At 43.6% G+C, this 24,882-nt stretch overlaps 1 protein-coding gene across 5 annotated transcripts in view; it reads left to right on the top strand.

Annotated features, from left to right (window-relative positions):
* The window catches only part of PPP2R5C (protein phosphatase 2 regulatory subunit B'gamma), a 174,199-nt gene that overhangs the window by 30,811 nt on the left and 118,506 nt on the right, over positions 1 to 24,882 (top strand). The gene's annotated exons all lie outside the window — the stretch shown is intronic.

The raw sequence follows: 24,882 nt of genomic DNA, 5'->3' as shown, positions 1-24,882 counted from the left end.
GGAGGCACTGCCAATCTGGGAGTGCCTTAAACCACAACACTGGTTTGTTAAATCAACCGACCCAGTTGTTCTGCAACATATCCCACTTACCCCACTGTGGTTCCTGTAAATGGAAACCTTTCTTGGCTGAAATACATCAGAGGCAATGCTTTATAACTTAGGAGATAGTGACATTATCGTGAGAGATGCATAGCGTCTGGTTGCCTATCATCAGAAGTGATGCTAAATTTTCAGTTTCACTAGTGAATTCAGTTGATGACAGATTGATATCTCTATTGAACAATTACACATTTCCCTTTACACAATTCTAAAAGTACTAGTAATAATCTGCAGTGTATATTTTGGCGTCCTGCCAATGTGTATTCCCTGTCAACCATATGCTAATGTCTTGAACAACAGTTGATAATCCTTGCCTGAGTCAGTAGTTTCAGTTTCACTAGAGAATTCAACATTTACTCTAACATTCTTCTGAAAGCAGTGATTTGTCTTACCAACCAGAGATACTTGGTTATCTTGAAATGGAGCTCCTACTGAAAAAGAAGGATAAGCTTAACGCTTTGTCTTTTATTACCAGTTCCCTCTAATGGTGACAGCTGAAGCTTTTTTCTAGCTTTCTCTTTGTTTTAATATCATTGTGGACTACTATATTATTGTTGATTTCAGTGTGTTTTCGTGTACTAAAATCATTAGTCTTTCTGGTGTTCAGATGGCATAATTTCAATCATTGAGTGCCCTTTAGGGTAGCTACTGTGTGGTTTTTTTGTTGTTTTTGTTTTTTTACATAGCCTCATTTATTTTTGATTCCTTGATTTCTGACACAGTGAGATATCCCTTGGGCTCATTTAGTACCTTCTCTTCCCCAGACTTCAAGTCAGCCATTTTTCTTTTCTTTTTTTTTTTTTATTTTTTGAGACAGTCTTGCTGTCTCATCCATGCTGGAGTGCAGTGGTGCAATCTTGGCTCCCTGCAGCCTCCGCCTCCCACATTCAAACGATTCTCCTGCCTCAGCCTCCCAAGTAGCTGGGATTACAGGCGTGTGCCACCATGCCCAGCTAATTTTTGTATTTTTCGTAAATATGGGGTTTCACCATGTTGGCCAGGCTGGTCTCAAACTCCTGACCTCAAGTGATCTACCCACCTCGGCCTCCCAAAGTGCTGAGATTACAGGCATGAGCCACCGCACCTGGCCAAATCAGCCATTTTTCAAAGAGCCGTGGTTCCTTTCAGTGGTAAATATATTAGCAACCAAAATCTGGGTCAGAGGGATGTTTATTGCTACTGGTCTGACATTACTTTTAAATGCTTTCAGTGGAGGGAGCAAGGATATAAATTTTCTGAATTGTACATTCATATTGATATTTTAAATTTAATTTTAATATTATAGTGTTTTTGAAGCAGGATATTTCCCTTACCCCTTCACGGGCGGGAACTGGAGTGCATGGGTGTGGGAACTAGCTGGCCCCTTCAGCGCCAGCAGGGGCGAGCTCCACTTACTAACTGCACCACCCCTCATGGGAGGAGAAGTGCAGGTGAGCTGGTGCAGGAACTGGGGCGAGCACTTTTGGGCACCAGCAGGAGCAAGCCCCATACCAGCCCCATGGCTGCGTCTTCAGGGGTCCCTGTGAGCCCTGAAGCCCCAGAGAAAGTGTTGCAATACTCTTTTAGCTCTGCCATCCGTGGACGACTTAAGTGTTAACAGCTCAGTGGAGGGTGAGGGTGACAGCCTTTTACACGTGCGCTCATGGCACCCAAGTTGTGGTTGTCCAGCATCCAGGAGGAATGAGGTTGCATGAACGAATTGAAGATGGTAAATACAGGGGATTTTATTGCCAATGAAAGCGGCTCTCAGTGGAAAGGGAAGCTAAAAAGGAGACGGAGTGGGAAGGTAATCTTCCCCTGAAGTCTGGCTGTCTCCAGCCAGATTCTTCTCTGAAGTTACACCATCAAGCTGTCCCTCTGAAGTCAAGCCGCTTCTTTCCAACGTCCAACTCTAGTCTCCGATGTCCAGTTGCTTCTCTTCTCTCTATCAGCTACGCCTGGTGTTTTTACAGGCACAGGATGGAGGCACAGGGCAAGCCATGGTGGTTTTGGAAAAGGCAACATTAGAGTGGGAAAACAGGGATGCATGTTCTCACTTTGGGCCAAGGTTCCAGGCTTTTCGGCTTGAGGCTAGGGCCTTCACCAGGGACCTGCCCTCTTCTGCCCAGAACTTCCCTGCCTCCTGTTCCTATCATTTTCACTTATTTCTTGGCTTTCATAGTTTTATCTCTGTCTTACACTGAAAATGTTGATTTCAAGCATCACTAATGTAATTATGGGTATATTCTCTTAAACAGTTCCCCAAAACAATGTTGATATTACTGCAAACAGTTGGAACTTTGAATTGACCCATAGTCATTGCAGAAAGAAACAGCTGTTGACTTTATTTATTTATTTATTTTAGAGACAATTCCACGCGATGTTGCCCAAGCTGGTCTTGAACTCCTGGGCTTAAGTGATTCCCCTGCCCCAGCCTCCCAAGTAGCTGGGATTACAGGCACGCACCACCACGCCTGGCTACTGTTGGCATTTTTATTGGGATCCTGTTATATTTTGCAAATATCTGAGGGAGGGCTGGCATCTTGTGATGCGTGCCTCCTCTAAGAGTATGCTATGACTATTTTCCAAGGCCACTTTCATGTCCTTTAAGGCTATTTTTAAGTTTCCCTTGTAGAGTTTGCACGTCTCTTACTAAGCTAATGCCTAGATAATCAATTATCATTGCTGTTGTAAATGGGGTCTTTTCTTCCATTGTGTCTTCTAGTTATTGGTTGTTTATATGAAGGCTATTGAATTTGGGGGTCTTGCTTTCATGAACTGCTTCCTTACTGAATTACCTGATTGTTTGCATCAGTGTTTCAGTTGATTCTTTTGAATATTCAGGTATTAATTAGAGCATCTGCACGTAATTTCACCTCTGTTTATAATTGTAAACGCTCATGTCTTTCTTTCCAGTTGACTAATAAATTCAGTAAAACGATTTCAGTAAAATGTTACATAGTGGTGGTGAGAGTGGGCGTACTTGTCTTGTTTCTGACATTAGTGGGAACGAGAGGCATGATTTTTAGCAATCGTTTATTATTTCGTTCTGTGGATACCCCAGTTTTTCAGCTATTATAAGTGATACTGTTCTGTTAATCTTTTGTTATCATTGTTGTTCACATCTTTGAACCTTTCCTTAAGCTTGATGAAGGAAGTACTGAATCAAAGAGCAGGCATTTTCAAAAACCCTTAATAGATATTGTCTACACACTTCCCAGAGAGTGGCACCACATACAGATTGTGTGAGATGCCTGTCCATCATACCTCTCCAATGCTGAGATCATGTAAAAGTTGTAGTTATTTGATAAGTAGAAAAAGGTATTTCATATTTTTATTTTTTTTTAACAGTGAGGTTGAATATAGCCCTCAGACCTGTTCATTGAAAGATTATTCTGAATTAATGCCTTCATTTAACATTTTTGGACTGGAAGGTAGAAGTGTTAAATGTTAAATAAAGAGATCCTTTTTTTTTTAAGATACTTATAGGAGGAGTAAATTAATCACGGACTTGTTTTTTGAGGCCATTTTTAGAAAAGAAAAGACTAGGAGAAGTCAAAGTTATAGCAGAATAATGTAGGACTTACTATCGGCTAACTAACTAGAGACCTGGGGCCAAAGAGTTGCTGAGTATTTGGTCTTTGGTGAAAGAAGTCATTACATTATTGTTAGAATTTACTTGAATTGTTTAAAATTGGCTTTTGAATACCAGTTAAATATTTTATTTTTTTTTATTTTTTTATACTTTAGGGTTTTAGGGTACATGTGCACAATGTGCAGGTTTGTTACATATGTATCCATGTGCCATGTTGATTTCCTGCACCCATTAACTCATCATTTAGCATTAGGTGTATCTCCTAATGCTGTCCCTCCCCCCTCCCCCCACCCCACAACAGTCCCCGGAGTGTGATGTTCCCCTTCCTGTGTCCATGAGTTCTCATTGTTCAATTCCCACCTATGAGAGAGAACATGCGGTGTTTGGTTTTTTGTCCTTGCAATAGTTTACTGAGAATGATGTTTTCCAGTTTCATCCATGTCCCTACAAAGGACACGAACTCATCATTTTTATGGCTGCATAGTATTCCATGGTGTATATGTGCCACATTTTCTTAATCCAGTCTATCGTTGTTGGACATTTGGGTTGGTTCCAACTCTTTGCTATTGTGAATAGTGCCGCAATAAACATACGTGTGCATGTGTCTTTATAGCAGCATGATTTATAGTCCTTTGGGTATATACCCAGTAATGGGATGGCTGGGTCAAATGGTATTTCTAGTTCGAGATCCCTGAGGAATCGCCACACTGACTTCCACAATGGTTGAACTAGTTTACAGTCCCACCAACAGTGTAAAAGTGTTCCTATTTCTCCACATCCTCTCCAGCACCTGTTGTTTCCTGATTTTTTAATGATGGCCATTCTAACTGGTGTGAGATGGTATCTCACTGTGGTTTTGATTTGCATTTCTCTCATGGCCAGTGATGATGAACATTTCTTCATGTGTTTTCTGGCTGCATAAATGTCTTCTTTTGAGAAGTGTTTGTTCATGTCCTCTGCCCACTTTTTGATGGGGTTGTTTGTTTTTTTCTTGTAAATTTGTTTGAGTTCATTGTAGATTCTGGATATTAGCCCTTTGTCAGATGAGTAGGTTGCAAAAATTTTCTCCCATTCTGTAGGTTGCCTGTTCATTCTGATGATAGTTTCTTTTGCTGTGCAGAAGCTCTTTAGTTTAATGAGATCCCATTTGTCGATTTTGGCTTTTGTTGCCATTGCTTTTGGTGTTTTAGACATGAAGTCCTTGCCCACGCCTATGTCCTGAATGGTATTGCCTAGGTTTTCTTGTAGGATTTTAATGGTTTTAGGTCTAACATATAAGTCTTTAATCCATCTTGAATTAATTTTTGTATAAGGTGTAAGGAAGGGATCCAGTTGCAGCTTTCTACATATGGCTAGCCAGTTTTCCCAGCACCATTTATTAAATAGGGAATCCTTTCCCCATTTCTTGTTTTTGTCAGGTTTGTCAAAGATCAGATAGTTGTAGCTATGCGGCATCATTTCTGAGGGCTCTGTTCTGTTCCATTGATCTATGTCTCTGTTGTGGTACCAGTACCATGCTGTTTTGGTTACTGTAGCCTTGTAGTATAGTTTAAAGTCAGGTAGCGTGATGCCTCCAGCTTTGTTCTTTTGGCTTAGGATTGACTTGGCGATGCGGGCTCTTTTTTGGTTCCATATGAACTTGAAAGTAGTTTTTTCCAATTCTGTGAAGAAAGTCATTGGTAGCTTGATGGGGATGGCATTGAATCTATAAATTACCTTGGGCAGTATGGCCATTTTCACGATATTGATTCTTCCAACCCATGAGCATGGAATGTTCTTCCATTTGTTTGTATCCTCTTTTATTTCATTGAGCAGTGGTTTGTAGTTCTCCTTGAAGAGGTCCTTCACATCCCTTGTAAGTTGGATTCCTAGGTATTTTATTCTCTTTGAAGCAATTGTGAATGGGAGTTCACTCATGATTTGGCTCTCTGTTTGTCTGTTATTGGTGTACAAGAATGCTTGTGATTTTTGTACATTAATTTTGTATCCTGAGACTTCGCTGAAGTTGCTAATCAGCTTAAGGAGATTTTGGGCTGAGACGATGGGGTTTTCTAGATATACAATCATGTCATCTGCAAACAGGGACAGTTTGACTTCCTCTTTTCCTAATTGAATACCTTTTATTTCCTTCTCCTGCCTGATTGCTCTGGCCAGAACTTCCAGCACTATGTTGAATAGGAGCGGTGAGAGAGGGCATCCCTGTCCTGTGCCAGTTTTCAGAGGGAATGCTTCCAGTTTTTGCCCATTCAGTATGATATTGGCTGTGGGTTTGTCGTAGATAGCTCTTATTATTTTGAGATACGTCCCATCAATACCTAATTTATTGAGAGTTTTTAGCATGAAGGGTTGTTGAATTTTGTCAAAGGCCTTTTCTGCATCTATTGAGATAATCATGTGGTTTTTGTCTTTGGTTCTGTTTATATGCTGGATTACATTTATTGATTTGCGTATGTTGAACCAGCCTTACATCCCAGGGATGAAGCCCACTTGATCATGGTGGATAAGCTTTTTGATGTGCTGCTGGATTCGGTTTGCCAGTATTTTATTGAGGATTTTTGCATCAATGTTCATCAAGGATATTGGTCTGAAATTCTCTTTTTTGGTTATGTCTCTGCCAGGTTTTGGTATCAGGACGATGCTGGCTTCATAAAATGTGTTAGGGAGGATTCCCTCTTTTTCTATCGATTGGAATAGTTTCAGAAGGAATGGTACCAGTTCCTCCTTGTACCTCTGGTAGAATTCAGCTGTGAATCCATCAGGTCCTGGACTCTTTTTCGTTGGTAAGCTATTGATTATTGCCACAATTTCAGAACCTGTTATTGGTCTATTCAGAGATTCAACTTCTTCCTGGTTTAGTCTTGGGAGGGTGTATTTGTCGAGGAATTTATCCATTTCTTCTAGATTTTCTAGTTTATTTGCATAGAGGTGTTTGTAGTATTCTCTGATGGTAGATTGTATTTCTGTGGGATCGGTGGTGATAATCCCCTTTTTCGTTTTTTATTGCATCTATTTGATTCTTCTCTCTTTTCTTCTTTATTAGTCTTGCTAGCGGTCCATCAATTTTGTTGATCTTTTCAAAAAACCAGCTCCTGGATTCATTAATTTTTTGAAGGGTTTTTTGTGTTTCTATTTCCTTCAGTTCTGCTCTGATTTTAGTTATTTCTAGCCTTCTGCTAGCTTTTGAATGTGTTTGCTCTTGCTTTTCTAGTTCTTTTAATTGTGATGTTAGGGAGTCAATTTTGGATCTTTCCTGCTTTCTCTTGTGGGCATTTAGTGCTATAAATTTCCCTCTACACACTGCTTTGAATGTGTCCCAGAGATTCTGGTATGTTGTGTCTTTGTTCTCGTTGGTTTCAAAGAACATCTTTATTTCTGCCTTCATTTCATTATGTACCCAATAGTCATTCAGGAGCAGGTTGTTCAGTTTCCATGTAGTAGAGCGGTTTTGAGTGAGTTTCTTAATCCTGAGTTCTAGTTTGATTGCACTGTGGTCTGAGAGACAGTTTGTTATAATTTCTGTTCTTTTACATTTGCTGAGGAGAGCTTTACTTCCAACTATGTGGTCAATTTTGGAATAGGTGTGGTGTGGTGCTGAAAAAAATGTATATTCTGTTGACTTGGGGTGGAGAGTTCTGTAGATGTCTATTAGGTCCACTTTATGTAGAGCTGAGTTCAATTCCTGGATATCCTTGTTAACTTTCTGTCTCGTTGATCTGTCTAATGCTGACAGTGGGGTGTTAAAATCTCCCATTATTATTGTGTGGGAGTTTAAGTCCCTTTGTAGGTCACTCAGGACTTGCTTTATGAATCTGGGTGCTCCTGTGTTGGGTGCATATATATTTAGGATAGTTAGCTCTTCTTGTTGAATTGATCCCTTTACCATTATGTAATGGCCTTCTTTGTCTCTTTTGATCTTTGTTGGTTTAAAGTCTATTTTATCAGAGACTAGGATTGCAACCCCTGCCTTTTTTTGTTTTCCAGTTGCTTGATAGATCTTCCTCCATCCCTTTATTTTGAGTCTATGTGTGTCTCTGCACGTGAGATGGGTTTCCTGAATACAGCACACTGATGGGTCCTGACTCCTTATCCAGTTTGCCAGTCTGTGTCTTTTGATTGGAGCATTTAGCCCATTTACATTAAACGTTAATATTGTTATGTGTGAATCTGATCCTGTCATTATGATGTTAGTTGGTTATTTTGCTCGTTAGTTGCTATAGTTTCTTTCTAGTCTCAATGGTCTTTACAATTTGGCATGTTTTTGCAGTGGCTGGTACCGGTTGTTCCTTTCCATGTTTAGTGCTTCCTTCAGGAGCTCTTTTAGGGCAGGCCTGGTGGTGACAAAATCACTCAGCGTTTGCTTGTCTGTAAAGTGTTTTATTTCTCCTTCACTTATGAAGCTTAGTTTGGCGGGATAGGAGATTCTGGGTTGAAAATTCTTTTCTTTAAGAATGTTGAATATCGGCCCCCACTCTCTTCTGGCTTGTAGAGTTTCTGCTGAGAGATCAGCTGTTAGTCTGATGGGCTTCCCTTTGTGGGTAACCCGACCTTTCTCTCTGGCTGCCCTTAACATTTTTTCTTTCATTTCAACTTTGGTGAATCTGACAATAATGTGTCTTGGAGTTGCCCTTCTCGAGGAGTATCTTTGTGGCGTTCTCTGTATTTCCTGAATCTGAATGCTGGCCTGCCTTGCTAGATTGGGGAAGTTCTCCTGGATAATATCTTGCAGAGTGTTTTCCAACTTGGTTCCATTCTCCCCATCATTTTCAGGTACACCAATCAGACGTAGGTTTGGTCTTTTCACATAGTCCCAAATTTCTTGGAGGCTTTGTTCATTTCTTTTTATCCTTTTTTCTCTAAACTTCCCTTCTCACTTCATTTCATTCATTTCATCTTCCATCAGCGATACCCTTTCTTCCAGTTGATCGCATCTGCTACTGAGGCTTCTGCAATCTTCGCGTAGTTCTCAAAACTTGGCTTTCAGCTCCATCAGCTCCTTGAAGCCCTTCTCTCCATTGGTTATTCTAGTTATCCATTCTTCTAATTTTTTTTCAAAGTTTTTAACTTTTTTCCTGTTGTTTTGAATTTCCTCTCGTAGCTCAGAGTAGTTTGATCGTCTGAAGCCTTCTTCTCTCAGCTCATCAAAGTCATCCTCCATCCAGCTTTGTTCCGTTGCTGGTGAGGAACTGCGTTCCTTTGGAGGAGGAGAGGTGCTCTGTTTTTTAGAGTTTCCAGTTTTTTTGGTCTGTTTTTTCCCCATCTTTGTGGTTTTATCTACTTTTAGTCTTTGATGATGGTGATGTACAGATGGGTTTTTGGTGTGGATGTCCTTTCTGTTTGTTAGTTTTCCTTCTACCAGACAGGACCCACAGCTGCAGGTCTGTTGGAGTTTACTAGAGGTGCACTCCAGACCCTGTTTGGCTGGGTGTCAGCAGCGGTGGCTGCAGAACAGCGGATTTTCGTGAGACCACAAATTCAGCTGTCTGATAGTTCCTCTGAAAGTTTTGTCTCAGAGAAGTACCGGGTTGAATGAGGTGTCAGTCTGTCCCTACTAGGGGGGTGCCTCCCAGTTAGGCTGCTCAGGGGTGAGGGACCCACTTTAGGAGCCAGTCTGACCGTTCTCAGATCTCCAGCTGCATGCTGGGAGAACCACTACTCTCTTCAAAGCTGTCAGTCAGACAGGGTCATTTAAGTCTGTGGAAGTTCTTGCAGAGTTTTTGTTTGTCTGTGCCCTGCCCCGAGAGGTGGAGCCTACAGAGGCAGGCAGGCCTCCTTGAGCTGTGGTGGGCTCCACCCAGTTTGAGCTTCCTGGCTGCCTTGTTTACCTAAGCAAGCCTGGGCAATGGCGGGCGCCCCTCCCCCAGCCTCGCTGCCGCCTCGCAGCTTGATCTCAGACTGCTGTGCTAGCAATTAGCGAGACTCCGTGGGCATAGGACCCTCCGAGCCAGGTGCGGGACACAATCTCCTAGTGTGCCGTTTTCCAGGCCCGTTGGAAAAGCGCAGTATTAGGATGGGACTGACCCGATATTCCAGGTGCCGTCTGCTTCCCCTTTCTTTGACTAGGAAAGGGAACTCCCTGACCCCTTGCGCTTCCCGAGTGAGGCAATGCCTCGCCCTGCTTCGGCTCGTGCACAGTGCGCTTCACCGACTGTCCTGCACCCACTGTTAGGCGCTCCCTAGTGAGATGAAACCGGTACCTCAAGCAGAAATGCAGAAATCACCCGTCTTCTGTGTCGCTGGGGCTGGGAGCTGGAGACCGGAGCTGTTCCTATTCGGCCATCTTGGCTCCACCCCCCCCCAGTTAAATATTTTATATCTCTTGCTCTCCTCTTGTGCAAATACAATACTTCACCCTCATTCAAAGCAGTTTATTTTCTTTTTTTGAGACAGAGTTTCACTCTATCACCCAGGCTGGAGTGCAATGGCACGATGTCAGCTCACTGCAGCCTGGACCTCCCAGGCTCAAGCAGTCCTCCCAGCTCAGCCTTCCGAGTAGCTGGGACCACAGGTGTGCACCACCACACACAGCTAATTTTTGTATTTTTAGTAGAGACAGGGTTTCACCATGTTGCCCAGGCTGGTCTCAAATTCCTGGGCTCAAGCGATCCACCCACCTCCGCCTCCCAAAGTGCTAGGATTACAGCCATGAGCCACTGCACCCTGCCTATTTTCTGATACAATTGAAAGCTTTACCATAAAAGTAGAGGTTTAACTGCTTACAAATGAATTATGCATATATTTACAGAAACTTCGGCTTCTTGCCTGTTAGTTGAAGAATAACAAAAATGGACTGTGCGGAAGTTATCAGAGTGCCTGCTGCTCTTCTAGTCGGCTTAGAAAGAGCCGCGCAGGGAGTCTCTGCTTTCATTAGTCTTTTCTTTTCTCGCATGTTTTTATTTTTGTGTCTTCTCGTGATTACCCATGATATCTTGATGAGAGGGCACAGTCCCTGGATTGGTGAGGCAGTTCACCTGGCCATCTGTGCTGCTTAGAGCAAGGGGAGGTGTTCAGAGCGATGACCCAAGGTGGCCCTTGCCCTCAGGGAACCAGCAGGCCCAGAGTCACAGTGGTGTTCTAGCTTCAGCCCCTCTAAGCCACAGAGAGGCACCACCAGGGCCACTCCCTCTTCGGAACACTGGGGAGCCCGTTGCCTGTCAGACAGCTGAGCCCAGCCAGCCAGCCCAGCCCCTCCAGGGTACCCCCTCTCCATGGCCCGGGGCTACACACATGACCTTGGCCGTTACTCCATGGTCAGTCTCAGCTCTCTCTGGGTGGCACCCATAGGGTTTGGTTTCCAGCTGCCAGCTGTAATCTCAGCTCATTACCACACACAGAGACCACTCCTTGGACATTCTCGTCCTCTGTCTGGTCCAGCGCCCTGCTGCCTCTGCTCCTCAAGCATTTCCTGAACTGCCCTGGCTCAAGCCATCCTTATCTAAAAAAAAATTTAAAAACTGAGGTAAAATACACATGTTAAAACATAATATTTATTATTTTAACCATTCATAAGTATACAACTCAGTGGTATTAAATACATTCAAAATGCTATACACCCATTACCACTATGTGTACCCAAAACCTTTCATCATCCCCAACAAAAACTCCATTAAACAGTAAGTTGCTGTCTCCCCATTCTGCTTTCTGTCTCTATGATTTTGCCCACAGTAGGAGCCTCTTATAAGCAGAATCGTACAATATCTGTCTTTCTGTGCCTGGCTTATTTCCCTAAACATAATATCTTCCAGGTCCCCCTGCCTTGTAGCATGTGCCAGACCCTCACTCCCGTCGAAGGCTGGTGCTATCCCACTGTGTGGACGGACACATTCCGCGTATCCCCTCATCAGTGGATGGACGCGTGGGTTGCAGAGCACGCCACACACGTTCACTCAGTACACGTGTTAACAGTTGCGTGCTTGTCTGCCTGTGTCGTCCATTCGAGCATCTGCCAAGGACCCAGGAAACACACAGTGTGTCCCCCGAAGGAATGAAAAGCCCTCCTAGCCCCTCTGCCCTCTTTCTCCACCCTCTCCATTTTCACAGAGATGGTTGTGGTGTCACCTCTCGTGGGGTGGCCAAAACCCCAGCCAGGCCCACCACTCCCTCCACCTCGGATTTCCTCTTGGAAATGAGGCTCCTGACTCACTTGACCTACTGTGTAGGCTCCTAAGGGTGTCGGCAAGTTAAAAAAAAAACAATTAGCCTGAAAGCACTCCGATGTATGCATACTTTTACTTCGTGTTGGTTCCCTACGTTCTTAGAACAAGGAAGGAGTGTGAGTACTTGCTTTGGATTGAAAGGTTTTCCAGACTAGCTGTAGGGAGTATGAAAGTAACCAAGGTCTCACACACACAGCCCCAGCACTCTGGGTGGATTTCACTTCATCTACTCCACTCACCTACGCTGAGCTTCCCTGTGGACAAGCTCGTCTGTCCTCTTTAATCACTCCCAGGCCTCGCTCACACAGCAACAAGTGCCTGTCCCTGTGTCCTTGCTGTTGGCAAGCAGAAGTTCCCTGGCAGCCTTTGAACATAGCTGAATGTTAGGTATCTTTGATCTGTCTAAGGAAAAAGTCTATTTTAAACCGTGAAGTGAAGCCAACTTTTTTAGGTCAGATTCTTACCCAACAAAGCATACATCAGCCATGCTCATATAGTTTCCAGTTTTAAAAAAAAAAAAGTGCTGGCCAGCGCGGTGTGAGTGCACTGTGCACATGATGCCACCGTTCTCTAGGTTCAGAACACCAGCCTTCTGTTAATTACAATAAAATGTCTTCACTAAAATAGAAGCATATTTAATTTGCCTACAAAATTGCTTGGAGAGCCTTAAAAAATAAAACCTTCAGCTGAATGATGTAGAAATGAAAATTTGAAAGTTTTAATCAGAAATACTACCTAGAAATAAAATCAGTAGGATGTATTTACAGGCAGCTTGTTTTTATTTTTTTTATTTTTTTTTTTTTTTTTGAGACGGAGTCTCGCTCTTTCACCCAGGCTGGAGTGCAGTGGCGCCATCTCGGCTCACTGCAAGCTCCGCCTCCCGGGTTCACGCCATTCTCCTGCCTCAGCCTCCCGAGTAGCTGGGACTACAGGCGCCCGCCAACACGCCCGGTTAATTTTTTGTATTTTTAGTAGAGATGGGGTTTCACCGTGTTAGCCAGGATGGTCTCGATCTCCTGACCTTGTGATCCGCCCGCCTCGGCCTCCCAAAGTGCTGGGATTACAGGCTTGAGCCACCGCGCCCGGCCTGGCAGCTTGTTTTTAAGTAAAGAATAAAACAGTGACAGAGGGATCAAAGAATAAAGAATAATTCCTTTTCAAGCCAGGCACAGTGGCGTGCGCCTCACTTCTCAGCTACTCACTAGGCTGAGGAGGGGGAGAATCATGAGTTCAAGCCCAGCCTGGGCAAAATAGGGAGACCTTGTCTCCAAAAAATATGAAATAAAGAATTGTTTCTTCATTATTGTCTAGTACATAGATTATTGTAGTTATGGCATTTGATGGGAGACCATATTGAGCACTGTGGGCTTGTTGGCCCATTGAGCTGTGGAAGGCATGCTAGGTGGGCTGGGCCCAGCGAAGCGCCCTTCCTTGGTCCTTGCTCAAGCCCTTCACAGGCAGCCGCAGCCTCAGGAAAGGTTCAGAACATTGCTGTGAGGCCAGCGTAGAAGGCAGGTAGGTGTGTCACAGGTGGTGAGTGGAAGGCGTCCACTCCTTAGCAAGTGCATCATGGGAGGCCTGGAATGGGGTCTGTGTTCAAGGGAGAGGGAAATGCTGTTCTCGAGATGATTTTGTGTCCGGAATTGGTGGGTTCTTGGCCTCACTGACTTCAAGAATGAAGCCGCGGACCCTCGCGGTGGGTGTTACAGTTCTAAAGGCGGCGTGTCCGGAGTTTGTTCCTTCTGATGTTCGGATGTGTTCGGAGTTTCTTCCTTCTGGTGGGTTCATGGTCTCGCTGGCTCAGGAGTGAAGCTGCAGACCTTCGCGGTGAGTGTTACAGCTCTTAAGGCAGCACGTCTGGAGTTGTTCGTTCCTCCCGGTGGGCTCGTGGTCTCGCTGGCTTCAGGAGTGAAGCTGTAGACCTTCGTGGTGAGTGTTACAGCTCATAAAAGCAGTGTGGACCCAAAGAGTGAGCTGTAGCAAGATTTATTGCAAAGAGCGAAAGAATAAAGCTTCCACAGTGTGGAAGGGGACCCGAGCGGGTTGCCACTGCTGGCTCGGGCAGCCTGCTTTTATTCTCTTATCTGGCCCCACCCACGTCCTGCTGATTGGTAGAACCGAGTGGTCTGTTCTGACAGGGCGCTGATTGGTGCGTTTACAATCCCTGAGCTAGACATAAAGGTTCTTCACGTCCCCATCAGATCAGTTAGATACAGAGTGTCGATTGGTGCACTCACAAACCTGAAGCTAGACACAGGGTGCTGATTGGTGTGTTTACAAACCTTGAGCTAGATACAGAGTGCCGATTGGTGTATTTACAATCCCTGAGCTTGACATAAAGGTTTTCCAAGGCCCCACCAGAGTAGATAGATACAGAGTGTCGACTGGTGCATTCACAGACCCTGAGCTAGACACAGGATGCTGACTGGTGTATTTACAATCCCTGAGCTAGACATAAAGGTTCTCCACATCTCCACCAGACTCAGGAGCCCAGCTGGCTTCACCCAGTGGATCCCGCACCGGGGCTGCAGGTGGAGCTGCCTGCCAGTCCCGCACCATGCGCTCGCATTCCTCAGCCCTTGGGTGGTCGATGGGACTGGGCACCGTGGAGCAGGGGGTGGCGCTCGTTGGGGAGGCTCTGGCTGCACAGGAACCCACGGAGGTGGGGGAAGGCTCAGGCATGGCGGGCTGCAGTCCGGAGGCCTGCCCTGCAGGAAGGCAGCTAAGGTCCAGCGAGAAATCGAGTGCAGCGCCGGTGGGCTGGCACTGCTGGGGGACCCAGTACACCCTCTGCAGCCGCTGGCCTGGGTGCTAAGTCCCTCATTCCCCGGGGCCAGCAGGGCTGGCCGGCTGCTCTGAGTGAGGGGCCCGCCAAGCCCACGCCCACCCGGACCTCCAGCTGGCCTGCAAGCGCCATACGCAGCCCCGGTTCCCACTCGCGCCTCTCCCTCCACACCTCCCTGCAAGCTGAGGGAGCCGGCTCTGGCCTTGGCCAGCCCAGAAAGGGGCTCCCACAGTGCAGCGGTGGGCTGAAGGGCTCCTCAAGTGCTGCCAAAGTGGGAGCCCAGGCAGAGGACGCACCGAGAGCAAGCGAGGGCTGTGAGGACTGCCAGCATGCTGTCACCTCTCAATTTGACGGCATATCCCTCTTAATTATGTGCTACCTGGAAGAGGTGTAAAGGGTAGCAAGGTGGTTTTGTAAGCTCAGAATTGGGTGCAACTGCTTCATTCATTCATTCAGTACATTTGATGGAACACCTGCATGCCAGCCATTCTCTAGGAGATGGACCAAGGAAGAGCTTGTGGTCCAAGCCACAGACCAGGAGGGAAGAGGAAGCCTGCCTGGATGAGGGTGGTCTAAGCAGAGATTCCTCAGGTGGCTCTGCTGCATCCCCACGCCGCAGCCGAAGGATCTTTCTGTTGGCAGATGGCCGGTGTTTTTCCAGTGGGACAATGCCCACTGCTTCCTGCATTTTGCTGTGATGGCCAGTGCTGCATTTAGTTGTGTCCTGCCTCAGTCCCTCCCAAGCTGTCCACCTCAACTCAGCATGGGGAGCGCACTCCATATCTGACGCTGGCTTCTCTAAATGTGAGGGGATAGGGAGATGACATATATGCCCTTTTACAGGTGAGGAAAGGACCAGTGGGGGTTTATTGAAGGCAGCCTCGCTCCCCATGCTGAGCTGTCCCCTCTGTCTAGCCCCTCCCTGAGCAGGTGATGAAAACATGGCCCAGTGCGAGTGACATGGTTGCATTATGAGCCTCTTCTGGGTTGCATTTACTGAGAGTTTGTTTCGTCAGTGAGGAAAGTACTCTGGAGACCCAGTTGAACCCTGATAGCTTCAGTGAGCATACGGACTCAATGCAAAGGTGACAGGCTTACAGGAGAAGGTCCAGGCGGTTCAAAACCGATTTGAGACAGGGAGTCAACCTCCTCTAATCTGCGTTGGTTCCATTTTTCATGCCTCATTTCAGCTAATTTTTGTTTGTGTTTTCTGTGTACCTGATCTCATTTATCCAGATTTCCTTGGTTCAGACTTCCTTGGTTCCCATCACAGCTCTTTCTTTGTTCCTAGCCTGTGCCTAAGAGACAGTATTCATTAAGGGATTCTCCCTGCCGTGACTTAATCTATATCTCTTTTTAAAAATTATTTGTAGGCCAGGTGCAGTGGCTCACGCCTATAATCCCAGCAATTTGGGAGACCAAGATGGGTGGATCCCTTGGGTCTAGGAGTTTGAGACCAGCCTGGACAACCTTGTCCCTACAAAAAATTTAAAAATTAGCCAGGCATGCTGGTGCACGCCTGTAGTCCCAGATACTTGGGAGGCTGAGGTGGGGGGACCACTTGAGCTCAGGATGTTGAGGTTTCAGTGAGCTGTGATTGTGCCACTAGGTTCCAGGGTGGTAGAGTGAGACCCTGTCTCAAAAAGTATATGTATTTTTTTTAATTGTTACTTTAGGCCAGGCACGGTGGCTCATGCCTATAATCTTAGAACTTTGGGAGGCCGAGGCAGGTGGATCACCTGAGCTCAGGAGTTTGAGACCAGCCTGGGCAACATGGCAAAACCCCGTGTCTACTAAAAGTACAAAAAATTAGCCAGGCGCAATGGCGCATGCCTGTAATCTCAGCTACTCAGGAGGCTGAAGCACAAAAATTGCTTGAACCCAGGAGGCAGAGGGTGCAGTAAGCCAAGATGGTGCCATTGCACTCTAGCCTGGGCAACAGAGCAAGACTCTAACTCAAAATAAAATAAAATAAAATAAATATATATATATATATAAAATAAAATTGTTACTTTTAATTACTCTGGAAGTAATATGTGCTTGTTTTAGCAATACCAAAAAAAAAAAAAAACAGGGAAGTTTTAGAAATAAAAAACATCCATATGATCTTACAGCCTTACTGCTGGGTATATATCCAAAAGAAAGAAAATCAGTATATCACGGGGCACCTGCACTGCCGTGTTTGTTGCAGCACCACTCACAATAGCCAAGAAATGGAATCAACCTAAGTGTCAATCAGTGGATGAATGACTAAACGAAATGTAGGACATACACACAATGGAATATTATTCAGCCATAAAAAAGAATAGAAACCTGTCATTGGCAGCAACATGGATGGAACCGGAGGTGATTGTGTTACGTGAAATAAGCCAGGCACAGAGAGACAAATACCATGTGATCTTACTCATGTGGGAGGTAAAAAAAAAATGGATCTTATGGAGGTAGAGAGGAGAATGGTGGTTACCAGAGGCTGGGAAGGGAAGGTAGGGAGGGAAGGTGGTTAAGGGCTACAAAAATACAGTCAGAAGGAATAAGTTCTAGAATTGAAGAGTACAGTAGGGGAACTGTAGTTAACAATAATTTATTATATATTTCAAAGTAGCTGGAAGAGAAGAATTGTAATGTTTCCAACACAAAGAAAAGATACATGCTGGAGGTGATAGGTATCCCAGTTACTCTGACCTGGTCATTACACATTGTTAACAGGCATCAAAATATCACGTGTCCCCTCCAAATATGCACAACTATTATATATCAATTTTAAAAAAGAAAAACTCATACCCATACCACCCAATGATGACACTGTGGATATTTGGGGAGTGATTCTTCCTATGATCATTCTATTTCTGATTACACACTGCCTCTTTCACTTATATTTTCATTTTATACATTTATAAGTATTTCTGATGGATGTGTAATATTTCACTAGGTATGTGGGATAATCCCTTTGACATTAGTTTCCAGTATTTTAGAACCATAAAGAAAACATGATGCCCTCAAAAAGAGTAAGATGGTTAGAAGTGAAGTTATCAAGGAGAGAAAAGACGTGCACACTGCAAACTATGAAATGTTGCTGAAAGAAATGGAGGAATACACCAATCAATGGAAAAACACCTCTTGTTTATGGATTGGAAGACTTAATGTTGTTAAGATGTCAATACTACCCAAAGCAATCTACAAATTCAGTGCAATCCCTATTAAAACATTACAGCATTCTTTTCCAGAAATAGAAAAGTTCCATCCTAAGATTCATAGGGAATATCAAAGAGATAAGCATAGCCAAAACAATCTTGAAAAAGAAGACCAAAGTTGGAGGACTCAACACATCCTGATTTTAAAACTTACAGCAAAGCTACAGTAATCAAGACTGTGTAGTACTGGCATAAAGATGAGCCCAGAAACAAACACTCACATAGGTGGTCAAATGAGTTTTGACAAGGTTGCCTAGACCATTCGATGAGGAAAACACAGTCTTTTCAACAAATGGTGTTGGGAAAACTGGGTACTCACATGCAAAAGAATGAAGCGGGACCTGGCTGGGCACAGTGGCTCACCCCTGGAATCCCAGCACTTTGGGAGGCTGAGATGGGCGGATCACGAGGTCGGGAGATCGAGACCATCATGACCAACATGGTGAAACCCCATCTGTATTAAAAATACAAAAATTAGCCGGGTGTGTTGGCACGCACCTGTAGTCCCAGCTACTCGGGAGGCTGAGGCAGGAGAATCGCTTGAACCCAGGAGGCGGAGATTGCAGTGAGCTGAGATTGCGCCACTGTACACCAGCCTGGCAACAGAGCGAGACTCTGTCTCAAAAATAAAAATAAAGAATGAAGTGAGACCCTTACCTTCACAACACATACAAAGATTAGCTCAAAATGGATCAAACACCTAAACCTAAGAGTTAAAACTATAATGTTTGAGAAGAAAACATAGGGGAAAGATTTCATGACATTGGATTTGACAATGATTTCTTGGCTATGACACCAAAAGCTCAGGCGACAAAAATAAAAATAGATAGATTGGACTACATAAAAATTTAAAACGTCTCTGCATTAAAGGGCCCAGTCAACAAGAAAAGGCAGGCCACAGAATAGGAGGAGATACTTGAAAAATCGTATAACTGATAAGGAGTTAATATGCAGAATATCTAAAGAACTCCTACAACTGAGCAAAACAGCTTGATTTTTTAAATGTGTGAAATACTTAAACAGACATTTCTCCAAAGAATATAATATCTGCAAATGACCAATAAGTGCATGAAAAGATCCTCAACATCTCTGTCATTAGGAAAATGAAAATCAAAGTTAGAGTGAGATACTTCACACCCACTAGGATGGCTATTATTTAAAAAAAAAAAAAAAAAAAAAAAACAGGAGCCAAGGCAGGCAGATCACTTGAGCTCAAGAGTTTGAGACCAGCCTGGGCAACGTGGTGAAACCCCATCTCTACTAAAAATACAAAAACTAGCTGGTAGCACGTGCCTGTGGTCCCAGCTACTCGGGAGGCTGAGGTGAGAGGATTGCTTGAGCCCAGAGGGTCAAGGCTGCAGTAAGCCAAGATCATGTCACTACACTCCAGCCTGGGTGACAGAGCAAGACCCTCCCTGTCTCTAAAAATAAAAATAGTGCTCGCTTCAGCAACACATAAACTAAACTTGGAATGATGCAGAGATTAGCACGGATGACATGCAAATTCATGAAGCAGTTGCATATTTTTAATAAATGGCGTTGGGAAAACTGGATATTCATATGCAGAATGGAACTAGACCTCTCTCTCTCTCACTATATACAAAAATCAAATCAAAATGGATTAAAGACATCTAAGACCTGGGCCCGGTGTGGTGGCTCACACCTGTAATCCCAGCACTTTGGGGGCCAAGGCAGGCAGATCACGAGGTCAGAAGGTTGAGACCATCCTGGCTAACACAGTGAAACCTCATCCCTACTAAAAATACAAAAAATTAGCTGGGCGTGGTGGCGGGCACCTGTAGTCCCAGCAACTTGGGAGGCTGAGGCAGCAGAATCGCTTGAACCCGGGAGGCGGAGGTTGCAGTGAGCGGACATTGCACCACTGCACTTGCACTCCAGCCTGGGCAACAGAGCAAGACTCTGTCTCAAAAAAAAAAAAAAAATCTAAGACCTCAGACTGTGACACTACTGCAGGAAAACATTGGGGAAAATCTGCAGGACATTGGTCTAGGCGAAAATTCCTTGAGCAATACCCCACAAGCACAGGCAACTAAAGCAAACAGGGACAAATGGGAACACATCAGGCTAAAAAGCTTCTGCACAGCAAAGGATACAATCAATAAAGTGAAGAGATGAACCACAGAATGGGAGAAAATATTTGCAAACTACTCATCTGACAAGGGATTAATAACCAGAATATATAAGGAGCTCAAACAACTATAGGAAAAAAAATAATCCAATCAAAAGATGGGCAAAAGATTTGAGTAGACATTTCTCTGAAGACAGACAAATGGCAAACAGGCATATGAAGAAGTGCTCAATATCATTGATCATTAGAGAAATGCACATCAAAACTACAATGAGATACCATCTCATACCAGTTAAAATGGCTTATCCAAGAGACAAGCAATAACTAATGCTGGAGAGGATATGGGGAAAAGGGAACCCTCGTACACTGTTGTTAGGAATGTAAATTAGTACAACCACTATAAAGAACAGTTTGGATGTTGCTTGAAAAACTGAAAATTGAGCTACCATATATTCAGCAGTCCCACTGCTGGGTACACACCCCAAAGAAAGAAAATCAGTATATCAAAGAGATATCTGCACTCCTATGTTTGTTGTAGCACTGTTGACAATAGCTAAGGTTTGGAAGCAACCTAAGTGTCCATCAACAGATGAATGAATAAAAAAATATATGGTATATATACACAATGGAGTACTATTTAGCCATGAAAAAAGAAAGATCCAGTCATTTGCAGCAACATGGATGGAACTGGAGATCTTTATGTTAAGTGAAATAAGTCAAGCACAGAAAGACAAACTTCACATGTTCTCACATATTCATGGGATCTAAAAATCAAAACAATTGAACTCACGGACATAGAGAGTAGAAGAATGGTTACCAGAGACTGGGAAGGGTAATAGCGGGGGTGGGGGGTGGGGATGGTCAATGGGTACAAAAAAAGTTAGAATAAATAAGACCCACTTGATAGCACAACAGGGTGACTATAGTCAACAATAACTTAATTGTACACTTTAAAATAACATTAAGACTGTAATTGGATTGTTTGTAACTCAAAGGATAAACGCTTGAGGGGATGAACACCCCATTCCCATTCTCCATGATGTGCTTATTTCACATTGGATGCCTGTATCAAAACATCTCGTGTCTCTTAAATATATACACCTACTATGTACCCATAAAAATTAAAAATAAGTTTTAAAAAATAAGTGTTAATGTCCTTGTGGAGAAATTGGAACTGTTGTTGTGCACTGTTTTTTGTTTTTTAGCGTTTGTTTGTTTGAGACGGAGTCTCGCTCTGTCACCCAGGCTGGAGTGCAGTGATGTGCTCTTGGCTCACTGCAGCCTGCCTCAGCCTCCCAAGTAGCTGGGCCTAACAGGCACGCACCACCAGGCCCAGCTAATTTTTGTATTTTCAGTAGAGATGGGGTTTCGCCATGTTGGCCAGGCTGGTCTCGAACTCTTGACCTCAAGTGATCTGCTTGCCTCAGCCTCCCAAAGAAAGTGCTGGGATTACAGGTGTGAGCCACCATGCCTGGCCCTGTGCACGGTCAGTGGGAATGTGAAATGGTGCAGCCACTGTGGAAAACAGTATGGCAGTTCTTCCAAATATCACACATATACCTTGAAACTGTGTATCGCTATTACGCATCAATTAAAAATAAAAAATAGGATGGGAAAAAAATAAAAATAGAACTGCCATATGATCTAGCAATTTCACTTGTTGGGTATACACCCAAAAGAATTGAAAACAGAGGCAGGAGCAGATACTTGTAGCCCCATGTTCATGGCAGCATTATTCAGTTGACAAAAGGTGGAAGCAGCCCAAATGTCCGTAAACAGAAGAGTGAATAAACAACTTCAGTGTATGCCAATGGAATACCATTCAGCCCTTTAAGGGAAGGAAATTTTGGCACTCACCACAACATTGATGAACCTTGCAGACATTATGCTAAGTGAAATAAGCCAGTCCCAAAAGGACAAATGCTGTAAGATCCCCTTACGTGAAGTACCCAGAGAAGACAAGTTCATAGAGATTGAAAGTAGAGTGATGGTTGCCAGCACTGGAAGGAGGGGGAATGGAAAGTTACTGTTTAATGGGGACAGAGTGTCAGTTTTGCAAGATGAAGAGTTCTGTGGATGGATGGTGGTGAGGGTTGCAAGACACTGTGAATGTGCTTAACGCCACAGAACTGTATGCTGAAAGCAGTTAAGATGGTAAATTTTGTGTTGATGTATATTTTAGCACAATTTTTATTTTTTGTTTTTATTTCACTTTAAGTTCTGGGATACATGTGCAGAACGTGCAGGTTTGTTACATAGGTATACATGTGTCGTGGTTTGCTGCACCTATCAGCCCATCATCTAGGTTTTAAGCCCTTCATGCATTAGATATTTGTCCAAATGCTCTCCCACCCCTTGTTCCCCACCCCCCGACAGGCCCTGGTGTGTGATGTTCACTTCCCTGTGTCCATGTGTTCTCACTGTTCAACTCTCACTTATGAGTAAAATCATTTAGTGTTTGGTTTTCTGTTCGTGTGTTACTTTGCTGAGAATGATGGCTTCCAGTTTCATCCATGTCCCTACAAAAGACACAAACTCATTCTTTTTTATGGCTGCATAGTATTCCATGGTGTGTATGTGCCACATTTTCTTTATCCAGTCTATCATTGATGGGCATTTGGGTTGGTTCCAAGTCTTTGCTATTGTAAATAGTGGCACAATTTTTAGACTATTTTTAATCAATTATAATATTATTAATTCCTTGTATTTATAGCATTTATATTTCCTTTTGCTTGCTTTTAGAGAGAACATACAGAAATTTGTGATTTTAAGGTCGGGCATGGTGGCTCATGCCTGCAATCTCAGCACTTTGGGAGGCTGAGGCTGGAGGATCACTTGAGCCCAGGAGTTAAAGACTATTCTGGGCAACATAGTAGAGACCTCATCTCTACTGAAAATGAAAAAAATGAGCAGTTGTGGTGATTCAAGCCTGTGGTCCCAGCTCTGCAGGAGGCTGAGGCAGGAGGATCACTTGGGCCCAGGAGGTCGAGGCTGCAGTGAGCAGAGATCATACCACTTCACTCCAGCCTGGGTGACAGAACAGGACCCTGCCTCCAAAAAACCAAACCACAGAAATTTGTCATTTTTAATGAGTGCTATTCTTGAGGGGTTTGTTCAGAGGTATTTAAATGTTATTTTTTTGCTTGAGAATTGATTATTCACTTTCCCTTTCTTCTAAAAGTTATAGGGATTTGCGGGGGTGGTTTTGATTGATTTTTATTTAACTGTTTAAGCCATCTCAAATTTTATTTTGGTGTGATGTTAAAAGACTTAAATTGACTTTTTTCTGCATATAGTTAATCAGTTGTCTGCCCCAAGATTGCCAAGCAATTATCTAATTCTTCCCCTTCCACTGATTTGAGATACACTCTTTATTATATTACATTTATGTCAACATATTTCTTAGTTTGGGACTGTGGCTTCTGTTGCATTAATCTACCTTTTTTGCCCCATCACACTGTTATTAATTCATACAGCTTTATAGTTGGTAGGACTTGCCTTTCTTATTAGTAGCATTCTCATTCTTCTTCTTCTTTTATTTTTTGCTGGTGAACTTTAGAATACTTTTGCTAAGTACCTGGAAAAATAGAGGCCCACCTGAATTTTAACTGGAAATACTTTAAACCTGTAGATCAGTTTGGGGGAAAATTATCAGCATAGGTGCAGTATTTATATTTTTATATTTCTAATTCAGAAGTACACCTTACCTTTATTCAAGTATTCTTTTCTTCCCTCATATTATTTATTTATTTCTATCTTAGTCTGTTTTATCAGTGATGGCCAGATCAGCCTTGGAGTTCTTTAAAGAACTACTTACATGCATAGGGTTTCAAAAGAGCGTGGGGTAAATCACTAATAAAGGTGAGATCCTTTGATCTGAAATCATTAGGAAAAATACATCAAAAAGTGTCTTCACTGTTTCTTTGACTCCTATTCCGTATATTATATATAAAGCTCTTAGGAGCCTTTTCCCCTTATTTCTGTATTCCCACTCATCAGCACAGTTGTAGGATGGCACATTTTTTTATCTTATCTCGTATGAAATATTAAATCATTGGAGGGCAGGTCTCTGTCTCTTTAAAGCCCAGATCTTCAATAAACATCTGCTCCTGGGCTCCTTCTTGAGCCCCTGAATGCCTCGTTCCTAATTGTGTCTGAGTTCATCTGGCATCACTTGGAGGAGGAGGAGGCTGGGGTGTGTGGCAGTGAGAGTCATCAACACTGCTTCATAGTAGTCGTTGGTGATCGGTGGCCGTCCCCTCCAGACAGACAATCCACATGTCAGCAGTGAAGGCTCAGAGGCAGGAGGGCAGCTAAGATCTAAATTCCTCTTACCCAACTGAAAGCACGTGCTCTTTTAAAAAAAAAAAATTAATTTTGCTGTTCAGATAGCAGCAAAGTCAGAGCAGGTGTGAGGCCAGCAGCCTGCTCAGGTGGTACGTGCCCACTGCCCACATGTGTTAGAAATCACATCATCTCCTGGCCAGCCATGGAATCCAGCAGTGTCTGTCAGCTCTGGGGAAAGAGGAGGAAGGGTGGGATTTGGTTTGCTTTTATCTATTTATTTATTTTAATTGCTATTGATACACACAATAAAAGCTACATTCTTGTGAGGGAGGACTTGATTAGCAGCCCTGAAGGGTGGCGGCAGTTCCTTTACTCATTGAATGTATCTGGCGCTAAACCCTCAGCTGGAACTGCGAGCCCTAGCTGTGTTTCAGGTGTTTCTTACTCTACTATGAATTATGTTTAGGAACTAAAGGGCTTTTGTATCCTTCACAAGTGGGGGAAAAGAGCAGGGGAGTTGTGTGAGAAACTATTAAAAATGAGGAGCCATGGTTTGGACAAACTTTCTTGTTGGTGTAAAGAAAGGAGGAATTTTTTTCAGTTCTACCTGCCAAAGAGGCTTTTCTTACAGTTTGTTTTCATTTGGAACTACTAATTACACTGATTTTTGTAGGGAATCATCTCACGGCACCCCCTCATGGGAT

The sequence above is a fragment of the Nomascus leucogenys genome, chromosome 22a, assembly GCF_006542625.1.
Source record: "Nomascus leucogenys isolate Asia chromosome 22a, Asia_NLE_v1, whole genome shotgun sequence".
In the NCBI taxonomy this organism is placed as follows: Eukaryota; Metazoa; Chordata; class Mammalia; order Primates; family Hylobatidae; genus Nomascus; species Nomascus leucogenys.
This window is presented reverse-complemented; position numbering and strand designations above follow the sequence as displayed.